Consider the following 16,864-nt stretch of genomic DNA (forward strand, 5'->3'; position numbering starts at 1 on the left):
TTGCAGCCATTCTTACACTGTTAATGGTGGGGTTCCCAAACTTGGCATAGTGGGCCACTGGGTGACTGGGATTCATATTCAGAAATGTGGGTGGAGCCACCAACAGCCAATCAAATTTCACTTACTGATTTTCAAGGAGAATATTTACATTGCTACCATTCTTACACTGTTAATGGCAGAGGCCTCTTGCCTGATAAGGGACTGGGGTCCAAATTCACTAAAGGGGGTGGAACCACAAACAGCCAATCCAATTTGTTAGATTGATTTCAGCCATTCTGTTATTGGCAGGGTTCTCAAACGTGACACAGTTGGTCAATGGATGACTGGGATTAATATTCAGGAAAGTGGGTGAAAACTACAACAGCCAATCAAAATTCACCTATTGATTTTAAAGGGAAATATTGAAACTGCTGCCACTCTTACACTAATAATGGCAGAAGCCTCAAACCGGCTACAGTCGGTCATAAAGTGGCTGGGGTTCAAATCCACTAAAGGGGTGAAGCCACAAACAGCCAATCAGATTACTTTATTGGATAAACTGCTTCCATTCACACAATTTTGATGGCAGAAACCCGAAAGCTTAAAACTTGGTCACTGGTTGACTGGGATTAATATTCAGAAAAGTTGGTGGAGCCTAAAAAGAAAATCAAAATTCACCTGTTGATTTTCAAGGGGAATATTTAAATTGCTGCCATTCTTGCAGTGTTAATGGCACGAGCCTCAAACCTGCTACAGTTGGTCATTGGGTCACTGGGGTTCAAATTCAGAAAAGGGGTGGAGCTCCAAACAGCTAATCCGATTTGTTTCATCTTACTGGTAAATTACAAATTGATGCCAAGGACACCAGAGCTCACAAACTGGGTCATTGAGTGACTGTTTGTCAAGGTTACAAAAAGTGGGCGGAGCCAAAAACAAATTTCACTAGGAAAAACTGCAGCCATTCTTACACTGTTACTGGCAGGGTTCCCAAACTTTGCCCAGATGGTCACTGGGTGACTGAGATTAATATTATGGGAAGTGGGTGGAGCCTATAATAGCCAATCAAAATTCACCTGCTACAGTTGGTCATTGGGTGAGTGGGGTTCAAATGCCGGAGAGGGGCAGAGCCACAAACAGCCAATCTGATTTGTTTAATTTCTATGGGAATATACAAATTATTGAGGACAAAGACCCCAAAGCTCACAAACTTGATCATTGAGTGTTTGTGTGTTAGGGTTAGAAAAAGTGGCCGGAGCTAACACCAGCCAAATACATACCCGGGCAATGCCGATTCATGAGCTATTATTCATAAAAGTGGACAAAAGCCAATAAAAATTCACCTATTGATTTTCAAGGGGAATATTTCATTACTGCCATTCTTGCACTGTTTATGGCACAAGCCCCAAACTGGGTACAGTTATTTATTGGGTGACTGGGGTTCAAATTCAGAAAAGGGGTGGAGACACACACAGCCAATCAGATTTGTTTCATTTCAATGCAAATTATTGATGCCAAAGACTGCAAAGCTTACAAATTTGGTCATTGAGTAATTAAGTAATTGTCTGTTACTGTTAGAAAAAGTGGGCATAGCCAACACCAGCCAAATACATACCCAGGCAATGCTGGGTCATCAGTGGGCGGAGACAAATATAAATTTCACTGGGAAAATGTAAACTGTCTGCAGCCATTCTTACACTGTTAACGGTAGGGTTCTCAAAATTTGAACAGTTGGTCACTGGGTGACTGGGATTAATATTCAGAAAAGTGGGTGGAGCCCACAAAAGCCAATCCAAATTCATTTATTGCTTTTCAAGGGGAATATTCAATTGCTACCATTCTTGCACTGTTAAGGACACAAGCTTAAAACCTGGTACAGTTGGTCATTGAGTGACTGGGGTTCAAATTCAGAAAAGAGGGTGGAGCCACAGCCAATCAGATTTGTTTCATTTCAATGCAAATTATTAATGCCAAACAATGCAAAGCTCACAAACTAGGTCATTGAGTCATTGTGTGTTAGGGTTAGGAAAAGTGGGCGGAGTCAACACCAGCCAAATACATACCCGGGCAACGCCGGGCAATCAGCTAGTTGTTAATAAAGAACCCCTTTATTAAACAACCAACCAAATGTCCGCCCACCGGGTGACATTACCCATAATCGTCCCCAATTAATTGGCCAATTACTTGGCCAGAGACTGGGGGTGGGGGTGGGAGGGGACACAGCTTCTTTGCTTCAATTCCGGGTGCAGCTGCTTCAATCAGCCTGGCTTATAAGACCCTCAGTCTCCGCTGATTGGCTGCAGTGGGACGCCAGCCAAGCTGAGCACCAATCCGGCTTCTTCTGCATTTTTTTCCCCAGCACCTGGGGGGAACGCACACCTGGCCCTGTAATTAGATGAAGATAGAGCCAGCAGAAATGCACACTTAAAGGACAACTGTAGGGAGAGGTATAAGGAGGCTGCCATATTTATTCCTCCATAACCTCCCTGGCGGTGAGCCGGACTTCAGGTCGGGCTATGCCATGCAGGAGGATTTCTCAGGCCCTGCTGGATCGATTTGCATAATTTTTTTTTGTACATGCAGCTAGCACTGTGCTAGCTGCGTGTACAAACTGATCGCCGCTGCTCCATGCCGATTCGCCGCTACCCGCCGCCCCGCCCCCCCAGACCCCTATCAGCGCCAGGCAGCGCTGAGGGGTGGATCGGGACTCCCGATGACGTCACGACATCGATGACGATCATCGCCGTGGCGACGGGGAAGCCAAACAGGAAATCCCGTTCTGAACAGGATTTCCTGTCTGCGCTGATCGCCAGAGGCGATCGGAGGGGGTGGGGGAATGCCGCTGCACAGCGGCTATCATTTAGCTAGCGCCAGGCTAGCTACATGATTTAAAAAAAAAAATTAAAGTGCTGTGGTTTTATTAGACCGCCAGGGAGGTTAAGTAATACCAGTTTCCTGGCAGCCCTGCTAATGTCTTTGGATGCAATAGTGTCTGAATAACACCAAAAACAAGCGTGCAGCTAATCTTGTCAGTTCCGACATTAATTTCGGAAACACCTGATATGTTGCATGCTTGTTCAGGGGCTATGGCTAAAAGTATTAGAGACAGAGGATCAGCAGGACAGCCAGGCAACTGGTATTGCACAAAAGGAAAAAAAACATGGCCACCTCCCTATAGTTGTCCTTTAACCCTTTCAGGGCGGGTGCGGCAATGCCATGTGCTGACAGGATAAATGCCTGTCATTTCCATCCTAGTCAGTTTTTCCTTTCCCTCCCTCCTCCCACTCCCATTCCCTTTCACTCCCCACCCCTTGCCCCATCTTAAAGGCTACCTAAACTGAGAAGGATGTGGATTTTTCCTATTAAAATAATACCAGTTGCCTGACTCTCCTGCTGATCCTGTGTCTCTAATACTTTTAGCCACAGCCCCTCAACAAGCATGCAGATCAGGTGCTCTGACTGAAGTCAGACTGGATTAGCTGCATGCTTGTTTCAGGTGTGTGATTCAGCTACTGCTGCAGCCAAAGAGTTCAGCAGGACGGACAAGCAACTGGTATTGTTTAAAAGGAAACCTCCATATCCCTCTCAGTTAAGGTTCCCTTTAAGTAAGGAAAAGAAGGTATTAAAATACAGCATGAACTTGTAAGTAAACTTCACTAGTCAGAGCCAGAGGCTCTGACTGACAAAATTTTGTGCCAACTCCAGCAGTTAATATCAAAGACCCCATACATGTTATTGCCACCAAAATTGCTACCTATGTTAAAAATAGTGGGTGGGATCAAGTCAAAAATGTTTTTTCAAAAAACCTTGTCATTTTGCATACATACAAAAAGGGCGCCTGGAAAAAAAGCCAGAATTATAAGTTTTTATCTAAAAAAATAGTTTTGTTTATAGATTATAAACGAAAATCTAGCGCTAAATATGTTAAATAAACGGAAATGAAACTGCAAAATACCATCTATAACAAAAAATGATATTGGAAATGAAACAGCAAAATACCGTCTATAACAAAAAAACGATATTTACACTTGTATTAAGCATAGTAATACAATTGTAGATATTACAGGCATTTTACTGCAACTAAACCTACCGTATATATATATTAGCCGACCCGCATATAAGCCGTCCCCCCAACTTTTTCATCAGAAATCAGGAAAAAGTGATTGACTCTCATATAAGCCGAGGGTAGGAAATCGAGCAGCTCCTGAGTTTCAATGATCAAAATAAATGGACATTGTGACCAGAAAATTGGACACTGGCTTCTCTCTCTCTAGAAGGAAGGTGTCAGGATCATAGGCAGAAGCTGTAAGAATTGACTCTGATACAGTATTGCTGCAGCAGAGAAGGGTGAAAGCAATCTCTAAAGCAAACCTTTACATACCTGAAGTAAACATTTATTTATGCTTGGCTTTACTTATTAATTGCATGGATTTGTTATGCAAATAGGTGCTCAGGCACAGCTTTTCATTAACTGTATTGGAGGAGGAACTCTGCCCCATGGATAGTTTTCTGTGTAAGCAGCCAGAGCCTGTACTGTACTGAGCAGGCTTGCTGGTGGGGAACCTGTGTGCAGAAATGATGCCAGCACTTACAGTAAACTTAAATGAGTGAGCTTGCAGGGACAGGATCGGAGCAGATCGGGCTTGCAGGATTGGGCTTGCAGGGACAGGATCGGAGCCAGCATGACTTGCCTGCAGCCTTGTACCGCGGATCGGATGGCCTGGAGTGGAGCGGCATGCCTGGAGAAGCACAGATGATTTGATAGCCGCAGGGGAACACAGAGCGGATCGGATCATGGAGCAGACCGGAGACCGAGTAGCAGTGACGTCAGCACCATCTGCAGCCAGTGTGTCGCTCTGGCTGTGTCTCAAGACGCAGCTAGAGGGCATCAGAGATGAGACACAGCCAGAGCAACACACTGGCTGCAGATGGTGCTGACGTCACTGCTACTCGGTCTCCGGTCTGCTCCATCCGATCCACTCTGTGTTCCCCTGCGGCTATCAAATCATCTGTGCTTCTCCAGGCATGCCGCTCCACTCCAGGCCATCCGACCCGTGGTACAAGGCTGCAGGCAAGTCATGCTGGCTCCGATCCTGTCCCTGCAAGCCCGATCTGCTCCGATCCTGTCCCTGCAAGCTCACTCATTTAAGTTTACTGTAAGTGCTGGCATCATTTCTGCACACAGGTGCATTTCTGATCAGCGCTCTCCTTGTTCGGCCTTGTTTAGGTGGACAGCCTTGTCTTGGTAAGTTTACCATTGTGCCATACTCCTTCCATTTCTGAATGATCACTTGAACAGTGCTCCATGGGATGTTCAAGGCTTTGGAAATCTTTTTGTAGCATAAGCCTGCTTTAAATTTCTCAATAACTGTATCCCTAACCTGTCTGGTGTGTTCTTTGGACTTCATGGTGTTGCTGCTCCCAATATTCTCTTAGACAACCTCTGAGGCTGACACAGAGCAGCTGTAGTTGTACTGACACTAGATTACACACAGGTGCACTCTATTTAGTCATTAGCACTCATCAGGCAATGTCTATGGGTATCTGACTGCACTCAGACCAAAGGGGGCTGAATAATTACGCACACCCCACTTTGCAGCTATTTATTTGTAAACAAATGTTTGGAATCATGTATAATTTTCGTTCCACTTCTCACATGTACACCATTTTGTATTGGTCTTTCATGTTTGTGGCAGTAATATGACAAAATGTAGAAAACTTCAAGGGGGCCGAATACTTTTGCAAACCACTGTATCTGGCATTTGGCTGTGTGGCTGAGTCTGTTCCAGAAACAATAGGTTTATACTGTAAAGAATTAACCCCTTTGTGCACTTTGAGGAACCTGTAGATAACTGGAATCTGGGAATGTTCACAAAATAAGTAATTTCTCATGGCTACATCAATCCATCCATTATCAGTCCCCAGATCAATCAAATGTATGATTTTATTCTTTATCATTTGAGTAGGTTCCTTGTGCTTTACATGTTCTCGGTGACAGTCAGAACATAGACAATCTTGTTGTCGTGGCAACCTATGTCGGGCACACACATGCTAGGTTTCTGGTGCACATCAACAGCAGATAGACTCAACAGAGTCCCCTGTGAAAGCTGAAGATTCCGCCCCCCTGCCACTAGCTGATCACTAATCTGACTCCCGATTGGTTGCATGCGATAGAACCAGGAAGTCAGTGCTCAGGGATGTGACAGATGCAAGGAGAATGCAAGCCTGGAGCACTGGTGAGTGCCAACAGTTGTTTCTGAACTTAGAGATGGCAATTATTTATGCATAATGAGGTTTTGGGCGTGATTACAGTAAGGCCCTGGGAGAGGGGTGACTATTGGGTGGTTAGTGGCGTACTTGTGCTTAACAGAAAAACCGAGAGCCCAATATAGTGTAGTATGTACTGGATAATGGGATGAAAAATGAAAAGTAAGTATTATACTTACAAACCTGGGTCACCGCAAAGGCAACCACTGTATAGGCAGGTAGGGAGATTAGACCTGTCCCCACTCAGGATTAAGATGTCGCTCTCTGTAGATAGAGGAAAAAAGGGCGTATCACCCTTCCACCAAGGGTGGATAAATTGGATCTGAAAGGATATACAGAGGCGCCAATAGGGTAAAAAAGACTAAAATTGTTAAAATGTTCAGTAGGCGGTGGTGGACCAGCTGCTAGAAGCAGACACGATGCTTGTCGATTCTGGCAATAATAATTATTTATTCACAAATACTCCAATAAGCAACTGGCAACGCGTTTCACAGGCACAATCCTGCTTCATCAGGCAACATAAAAATGGAGTATAGCACAGCAAAGAGTCAAGTGTCAGCTTTGGCAGAGGTGCCAAACTGACACTTGACTCTTTGCTGTGCTATACTCCATTTTTATGTTGCCTGATGAAGCGGGATTGTGCCCGTGAAACGCGTTGCCAGTTACCTATTGGAGTATTTGTGAATAAATAATTATTATTGCCAGAATCGACAAGCATCGTGTCTGCTTCTAGTAGCTGGTCCACCACCGCCTACTGAACATTTTCACAATTTTAGTCTTTTTTACCCTATTGGCGCCTCTGTATAGCCTTTCAGATCCTTCTTGTGCTTGTGTATGTTAGAGGTATTACCCATTGTACAGTCTTCTGTCTGAATACCTTAACAAAGAGGACCCTGCGAGGCCCTGAAATGGTTATAGGTTGATGAAGGTTGCATGTGCAGTACGTTGGAAGAATAAAACGTATTGATCATGTATCTAGGGAAGAACCTTATCATTACTTCTTGTCTTCAAACTCAGTCCTTTAACCAGGGCTCTCCTACCAGCAGTGGTGCTCAGCAGAGCTCGAATATTCGAGTAGCTCGAATATTCGAGCTCTTTTCCAGCTATTCGAGCTCGGTATTCGAGCTCCGAATAGCTGTAGCTATTCGAATGGGCTATTTGCGTACACTCGAATAGCCCATTCACTATTCGAGCTATTCGAGCAAACGGCGCTATTCGAGCTCGGTACCGAGCTCGAATAGCGTCATAGCCCAGATTGATGTCCTTAGAGCCAATCAGAGGGCTCCCAGGCCCTCTGACGGCAGCCAATCACAGAGGGGGACCCTGGCCAGCCCCTACCCTATAAATAGCGGCCGCCATGTTACGTTTCTCCGTCCTTGCCTGAGACTTGCATAGAGAGAGAGTTGCTCCTTTGTGCTTTGGCTTAGCAAGAGCTTTATTGTGGTCATTTACCTAGCGTTTTTGCTCACATACACCTCCTATACACACCTATATTGTTGTTAGTTAGTTAGACATTGTATTTTAGTTAGTAGCTTTTGTGTTACATAGAGACAGGCCAGCTGCTGCAGGCTTACAGCTTTAGGCCTCAGGGCCTTGCCTGTGTGGGCAGCTGTCCTCCTGTCCTCTGTTTATTTCTCTCTATTCTATACCAGTATTTCTGCTGTCCTTTACTACTGATTGTATTAGTATTGTAGTTATATACTGTAACTGTACTAGGACACTCACTGTCACTGTTCATAGGCTACTAGCTGCTCCTGCGTGTGTGTGCACTCACTTTCTGTGTACACACTACACACACTCTATTTCCTTCTGATAACTGATTGATTATTGTAATTGAATATTGTAATTAGTTAGTTGTACTTACTGTTACTACTTACTGTACTAGGAGTCTAGGACACTCAGTCACTGTTCATAGGCTACTAGCTCCTGCGTGTGTGCACTCACTGTCTGTGTACACACTACACACACTCTATTTCCTTCTGATAACTGATTGATTATTGTAATTAGTTAGTTGTTTGTACTTACTGTTACTACTTACTCTTACTGTACTAGGAGTCTAGGACACTCAGTCACTGTTCATAGGCTACTAGCTCCTGCGTGTGTGCACTCACTGTCTGTGTACACACACTACACACACTCTATTTCCTTCTGATAACTGATTGCTTATTGTAATTAGTTAGTTGTACTTACTGTTACTACTTACTCTTACTGTACTAGGAGTCTAGGACACTCAGTCACTGTTCATAGGCTACTAGCTCCTGCGTGTGTGCACTCACTGTCTGTGTACACACACTCTATTTCCTTCTGATAACTGATTGCTTATTGTAATTAGTTGTTTGTACTTACTGTTACTACTTACTCTTACTGTACTAGGAGTCTAGGACACTCAGTCACTGTTCATAGTCTACTAGCTCCTGCGTGTGTGCACTCACTGTCTGTGTACACACACTACACACACTCTATTTCCTTCTGATAACTGATTGCTTATTGTAATTAGTTAGTTGTACTTACTGTTACTACTTACTCTTACTGTACTAGGAGTCTAGGACACTCAGTCACTGTTCATAGGCTACTAGCTCCTGCGTGTGTGCACTCACTGTCTGTGTACACACACTACACACACTCTATTTCCTTCTGATAACTGATTGATTATTGTAATTAGTTAGTTGTACTTACTGTTACTACTTACTCTTACTGTACTAGGAGTCTAGGACACTCAGTCACTGTTCATAGGCTACTAGCTCCTGCATGTGTGCACTCACTGTCTGTGTACACACACTACACACACTCTATTTCCTTCTGATAACTGATTGATTATTGTAATTAGTTAGTTGTACTTACTGTTACTACTTACTCTTACTGTACTAGGAGTCTAGGACACTCAGTCACTGTTCATAGGCTAGATAGAGGTTGGAGGCGCCCAAGATATAATTGATATCACTATATACAGGTAAGAAATTCTTACCTTTTTTTTCCTCAGGTTTCAAATAATGAACGTTTTTCTCGAATAGGTAGATAAAGTTTAATATGCACATCAGACAACGCGTTTCGCGGAAACAATCCGCTTCATCAGGTCAAATTCAAGTGCCTAAAAACATATACATTTGACAGGGGCTCAAGATCTTGTATACAGTGCCAATCAAGTTAAGAATAAGAATATTAACATATAAAAATATATATATATAGATTTATCAGCTTAAAATAACACATTGTAATATGTATAAAATATATAAAACATTGCTGTTAGAGACATTGTAGTTGAAAACATTGCTGTTGGAGGATAATGCCCCCAATAGAACCTTAAAATCAAAACCTGATATTCTCAAAGGTCCCCTAAAGGGACCCTAACTGCACGGGTCATGTGCTCCGCCGGACCCTGCTCGGGCAAACGCGCACATACCCACCATATATGCGCACGCGCCTGCCCAGAGCCCCGACAGACTCCTAGTACAGTAAGAGTAAGTAGTAACAGTAAGTACAACTAACTAATTACAATAAGCAATCAGGTTGAGGGTACCCTCACGATATGCTCATCCTGATTTGGGGGGTGTGCGTTCTGTCGGGGCTCTGGGCAGGCGCGTGCGCATATATGGTGGGTATGTGCGCGTTTGCCCGAGCAGGGTCCGGCGGAGCACATGACCCGTGCAGTTAGGGTCCCTTTAGGGGACCTTTGAGAATATCAGGTTTTGATTTTAAGGTTCTATTGGGGGCATTATCCTCCAACAGCAATGTTTTCAACTACAATGTCTCTAACAGCAATGTTTTATATATTTTATACATATTACAATGTGTTATTTTAAGCTGATAAATCTATATATATATATTTTTTTATATGTTAATATTCTTATTCTTAACTTGATTGGCACTGTATACAAGATCTTGAGCCCCTGTCAAATGTATATGTTTTTAGGCACTTGAATTTGACCTGATGAAGCGGATTGTTTCCGCGAAACGCGTTGTCTGGTGTGCATATTAAACTTTATCTACCTATTCGAGAAAAACGTTCATTATTTGAAACCTGAGGAAAAAAAAGGTAAGAATTTCTTACCTGTATATAGTGATATCAATTATATCTTGGGCGCCTCCAACCTCTATCTAGCATCCATAGCGGGCTCCCTAAGTGGAGTCCGTTTAGTCTTATACCTCAATTGAGTTAAAAGGCTGTTTTTTATTTTTGGAGTTGCGACCGTGATACCTATCCTAAGGAAAAGGCCGAGTGAGGACGGTACTTCCTCACATGCGCTTATCAGTGGTTGCTTGATGTGCAACCCACACTTGTGAGTATATATATATTATCTCACATATTGATCCAATCTAACCAGACGGTACTGCACTATATTGGGCTCCCGGTTTTTCTGTGTCTTTTTCTCGCACCAAAGACTATTCATAGGCTACTAGCTCCTGCGTGTGTGCACTCACTGTCTGTGTACACACACTACACACACTCTATTTCCTTCTGATAACTGATTGCTTATTGTAATTAGTTAGTTGTACTTACTGTTACTACTTACTCTTACTGTACTAGGAGTCTAGGACACTCAGTCACTGTTCATAGTCTACTAGCTCCTGCGTGTGTGCACTCACTGTCTGTGTACACACACTACACACACTCTATTTCCTTCTGATAACTGATTGATTATTGTAATTAGTTAGTTGTACTTACTGACTGTTACTACTTACTTACTTACTGTACTAGGGACACTCACTCAGTCACTGTTCATAGGCTAGCTCCTGCGCGTGTTTGCGCGTGCGTGCACTCACTGTCTGTAGTGTACACACACTAAATTTACTTGTGATTACTACTGATTAAGGGGAAGGGCAGCAAGGGAATCAGGAGGAGAGGGAGCAGCATTGTGGCAGGCCGCGGCCGCGCCACCATGCACAGTTCCGCAGCAGCAGCAGCAGCGTCAGTGGCTAACATTCCTCCCATAGCCACTGGCCGTGGACGCCTTGGGCGCCGCCCAGCAGGAGCATCTGCAACTCACGCTGCAGAGACACAGCAGCAGCAGCGTGTAGCACCTGCTCTGATTTTCCTCCAGCCGGGTCGGAAACGTCCCATTGAGGAAAAGCATGCAGACACTGTGGTGCAACTCATGACGGAGGATGAGCAGCCCGCCATCAGCTCTGCATCCGAGGCCTCCACCCTCACCACCACCACCACCACCACCCCTGTTCGCAGCAGCCGCCCAGCAGGGTCTGGGGAGGAGGCCAGTTCACCCTCACAAGTTGGCGACCTGTCACTCAGCAGTATTTTTACCCCAGGCACCATCAGGGTATTGTCTGCTGTTGTTGGCGATTTTGAGGAGGAGATGCTGATGGGCACTTTGGGGGATGAGGGATTGGACAGCAAGACTGTGGCGACAGTCAAGCAGCCCATCCATGCATCAGGAGAGGAGTTTGGGGGGTCATCATCCCAGCAGGACATGTTTCAGGAGGGGGAGGATGATGATGACCCAGTGACAGACAGAGACTGGGTGCCACCACCTCCAGGGGATGTCGTCCTCAGCAGCTCTGAGGAGGAGGAGGAGGATGCTCTTGTGGGCCTTGCAAGGAGGCGCATCATTGCAAGCATTGGCAGCAGTAGGCAGGTCCCACAGCCTGCTGGTGTCTCAGGCTCAGCAGCAGCAGCAGCAGCATCTGCCAGTACCACCACCAGCCGCACCCAAGCCCCCCAAGCCCCCCCCCCAACCACCACAGGGAGACAGGCAGCAGCGCTTCCATGCCGTAGGGGGATGTTTCTGTCACCAATCTGGCGATATTTCACCATGCCCACTGTGTACAGCAAGTACGCCACTTGCAACCACTGTCAGCGGAAGTTGAGCAGAGGTGCAGACCCCTTAAAGTTCAGCACCAGCTCGCTCATCAACCACCTTGCTGCGAAACATTTCCACCAGCATGAGGAGTTCCAGAGGCTGAAGGCATCTGGTGCTGGCAGTGGCACCACACCCATCACTGCACAGCCTTCAGCAGCAGCAGCAACAGCAGCCACCCGCCCTCCTGCTCCTCCAGCAGCACCAGCAGGAGTGCGGAAACGCACTGCTCCTCCCCCCTCTGCAACTCCTGCCGCCGACACTGAGGCCTGTTCTGGCAGCCAGTCCTCAGTGGCCTCCTCCGCTGTGTCTGCTGATTCCCGTGCCAGCAAAAGGCCACGCCAGAGCCTTTTGAGCGAGTCCTTCCAGGGGGTGGTTAGGGCTCTGCCTCCCAGCAGCCGTCGCGTGCGGCAGCTGAACGGCTTGCTGGCACGGGCCATGTGCTCCCAACTCCTGCCGTACACGCTCGTGCAGGAGGGGAGCAACATTCGTGCGCTGCTTGCTTGCGCAGCCCCAGACTGGCAGCTCCCCAGCAGACACTTTTTCTCCCGCAAGGCCATTCCTGCACTGCACCGCTTTGTGATGGCTAATGTGGAGCGAGGGCTGGAGCACGCGGTTGGTGAAAGGGTCCACGTCACCATGGACTCCTGGAGCAGCCGCTTCGGGACAGGCCGCTACCTGTCCTTCACTGTCCACTGGGTCAGCTTGGTGGAAGGGGGTGAGGATGGGAGAGCAGCAGCGGGCACAGCAGCAGCAGCAACACAGTGGGTGGTGCCACCCCGCAGGGTCAGGGGAACTGCAGCAGGTTCCTCCGATCCTCTGCCATCCTCCGGCACACCTGGCCAAACCCCCCGCCTCAGCAGCAGCGTGAAGGCCCGCCACTGCCAAGCGCTGCTGCACTTGGTCAGCCTTGGGAAGACCAAGCTGATGGCAACCCATGTGTTGGCCAAACTCCAGGAGCAGGAGAGGATTTGGCTGACCCCCAGAGGCCTCAGAGTCGGAGAGGTGGTGGCCGACAATGGGGCCAATCTGGTTGCCGCAATAGACAGGGGAAACCTGACCCACATCCCCTGTCTTGCCCACGTGCTGAACCTGGTAGTGCAGAAGTTCTTGCGCACCTACCAGGGGATGGGCGAACTGCTGGAAACGGCAAGGAACGTTGTGCGTCACTTCCGGCGCTCGGCTGCAGCCTGTGCGAGCCTGGAAGACGTGCAAAAGGAGCTGGATCTGCCACGCCATCGGCTGATCCTTGACGTTCCGACTCGCTGGAACTCCACCCTGGCGATGTTTGAGCGTCTGGTTGAACAGAAGCACGCTGTCAACCAGTACCTTGCCCTGGCCACTGTTTCCGCCGCTCAGAGAAGGGACAAGACCAGCAACATCCCGTCCATCGTCCCCGATGATGACTGGAGGCACATGCAGCAGGTGTGCTTAGTGCTGGCTCCCTTTCTGCAGGCCACTAACATGGTGAGCAGGGACCATGCTATGGTCTGCGAGTGGGTGCCCCTGGTTTGTCTGCTGAACAGGGCCCTCGATGCTTTGCTGGAACAGGGAGCGGCAGCCTTGGACCAGCAGGAGCGGCAAGCAGCTGCACAGTCCACCTCTGAGGGGGAGGAGGAGGAGGACTTGGTGGAGGTCCCTGACCTTGCTGCTGATGAGGGGGAGCAGCACAGTGCAGCTGAGTTGGTGCGGGGGTGGAGAGAGGATGAGGCTGACGAGGCAGAGGAGGAGGATGAGGACAGCAGCACTGCCGTCGATGTGCCAGCAGACGTGGCCCGCCTCTTCCCAATGGCAGCGCACATGCTGACGTGCCTGCGCAGAGACCCCAGGGTGATCCAGATGAAGCAGAGGGAGGACATCTGGATCAGCATGATGTTGGACCCACGCCTCAAGGGGAAGTTGAGCCAGTTCCTGCCGCCTGCAGGAGGAGACCCAGCGCAACAAATAAGGAGCTTGCAGCAGGCCCTTGTTGAGCGCTTGGAGGAAGCCTTCCCCCAGCCTTCCACCCCCACTGTCCAGCAGCCAGCACAGAGGCAGCAGCAGGTGCCTGCATCCAGCAGCAAGCGCCCCACAGACCTGCTGTCTCTCAGCCACGAGCTCTACAGGACTGTAGAGGCTCCGGCAGCAGTGACTAGAGAGGAGGTGCATGCAGCAGCATCCTCCACCGGTCACAGCCAGCGCCTGACCCGCATGGTGGCTGACTACATGGGGTCCTACAGCGGGCTTGACAGCGATGCCCCTGTTGATCCCATGGAGTATTGGGTCAAGCGCCTGGAGATCTGGAGCGAGCTGGCGCAGTACGCCCTGGAAGTGCTGTCCTGCCCCCCTTCCAGCGTGCTGTCCGAGCGCTGCTTCAGTGCAGCTGGTGGTGTGGTCACCGAGAAACGCTCACGTCTGTCTCACAAGTCTGTGGACAGACTGACGTTTCTCAAGATGAACCAGGCGTGGGTGGAAGGCGAGTTCCTGGCCCCTGTTGTCGGCGAGAGGGGGACATGAACTGGCTAAGAACCATCGTTAATGTGCCTTACCACCCTTTACCACCTCCTGGCTCCTGCTCACTAAGCCAGCCTGGTTCACTTTGACTATTACGTCGCCTGCAGCCACACATTTTACACCTACAGTGGGCTGCTGTGTACTGCCCTTCTGCTGTCTGTCTGTGTTTCCCACTGCCAGGGTACACAGATTTACCTTCTGCTGCCACTCTGCCACCAGCTATTACGTCAAAAAATAGCTATATCTGTGTAATTGGTTGTAAAACCAAAACTACAAAACCATAAAAAAAAAAAAAAAGGTTTAATTTTTCTGAGGTGCCCGGGTTGAAAACTGTGTTGTCCCAGTTGTGTATTGGACACAATGTGGGCTGCACGACCGCTGTCTGGGACCTCCTGCCTGCTGTGTTTATTTACAGCCCTGGTATCACCGCTAGGTACCAGGGCTATTATGTCACGCTGCCTGCCTGCTGCCACACTCACACTACTCCTCCATTCCTCCTGCTGATGCTGCTGTCTGTCTGTGTTTCCCACTGCCAGGGTACACAGAATTAGCTTCTGCTGCCACTCTGCCACCAGCTATTACGTCAAACAATAGCTGCTCACATTACTCCTCCATTCCTCCTGCTGCTGCTGCTGCTGTCTGTCTGTCTGTGTTTCCCAACGCCAGGGTACACAGATTTACCTTCTGCTGCCACTCTACCACCAGCTATTACGTCAAAAAATAGCTATATCTGTGTAATTGGTTGTAAAACCAAAACTACAAAACCATAAAAAAAAAAAAAGGTTTAATTTTTCTGAGGTGCCCGGGTTGAAAACTGTGTTGTCCCAGTTGTGTATTGGACACAATGTGGGCTGCACGACCGCTGTCTGGGACCTCCTGCCTGCTGTGTTTATTTACAGCCCTGGTATCACCGCTAGGTACCAGGGCTATTATGTCACGCTGCCTGCCTCATTGACTGCCTGCTGCCACACACTCATCCTCCTCCTCCTGCTGCTGAATTTACCTCCTGCTGTCTGTGTGTTTCCACTGCCAGGGAGCACATACAATGGCGCTTCCAACATGCGTGCGCCACCAGCTATTTGTTACGCTCAAAAATAGCTGCATTTCTTTAAAAAAAAAAATTTGAAAAGAGAAATAAGTAAAGAAGTCGACGATATAGAAGAAGATGAAGAAGATGAAGAAGAAGAAGATGAAGAAGAAGAAGAAGAAGATGAAGAAGAAGAAGGAGAAGAAGATGAAGATGAAGAAGAAGAAGATGAAGAAGAAGAAGAAGATGAAGAAGATGAAGAAGATGATGAAGATGAAGAAGATGAAGAAGATGAAGATGAAGAAGAAGAAGATGAAGAAGAAGAAGATGAAGATGATGAAGAAGAAGAAGATGAAGAAGAAGATGAAGATGATGAAGAAGAAGAAGATGAAGAAGATGAAGAAGATGAAGAAGATGAAGAAGATGAAGAAGAAGAAGATGATGAAGAAGAAGAAGAAGAAGAAGAAGATGAAGAAGAAGATGAAGAAGATGAAGAAGATGAAGAAGATGAAGATGAAGAAGATGAAGAAGATGAAGAAGATGAAGAAGATGAAGAAGAAGAAGATGAAGAAGATGAAGAAGATGAAGAAGAAGATGAAGAAGATGAAGAAGAAGATGAAGAAGATGAAGAAAAAGAAGATGAAGAAGAAGAAGAAGATGATGATGAAGAAGATGAAGAAGAAGAAGACAATATAAAAGAAGAAGAAGATATAGAAGAAGATATAGAAGAAGAAGATATAGAAGAAGAAGATATAGAAGAAGAAGAAGAAGAAGAAGATATATAGAAGATAAAGAAGAAGAAGAAGAAGAAGAAGTATATACAGTACTGAACAAATTTCTGGACACAACTTCTCTTTTCAACTTTTTTTTTTTAAAGGAACATCCCCACATAATCACTTGCTGTTGTTACTTGGAAAAAAAGAGGTTTCTTGCATCATTCACCCTCAAAACAAGTGTTGGAAGCTATTTAAGGCCATTTCGAATAGTCAGCTCGAATAATGAGCTCGAATACCGACTCGAATAGTGAGCTCGAATTCCGAGGTCGAATCGAATAGTTAAAATTATTCGACTCGAATATTCGACTGATCTCGAATAATTTACTATTCGAATTCAACCTAACTCGAATTTTGAAAAGGGGTATTTGAGCATCACTGCCCACCGGTATCTGCATAAATTAACACCAGCATGCACCATATAGTAATAGTGGATAGGACACACACCCACTACACTAGGAAAAATGAATGTTTCAGGAAGTAAGAAATGCAGGGCAATGCTGTACCCACAGCACTAG

Source organism: Hyperolius riggenbachi, chromosome 7 (genome assembly GCF_040937935.1).
Source record: "Hyperolius riggenbachi isolate aHypRig1 chromosome 7, aHypRig1.pri, whole genome shotgun sequence".
Classification (NCBI taxonomy): Eukaryota; Metazoa; Chordata; class Amphibia; order Anura; family Hyperoliidae; genus Hyperolius; species Hyperolius riggenbachi.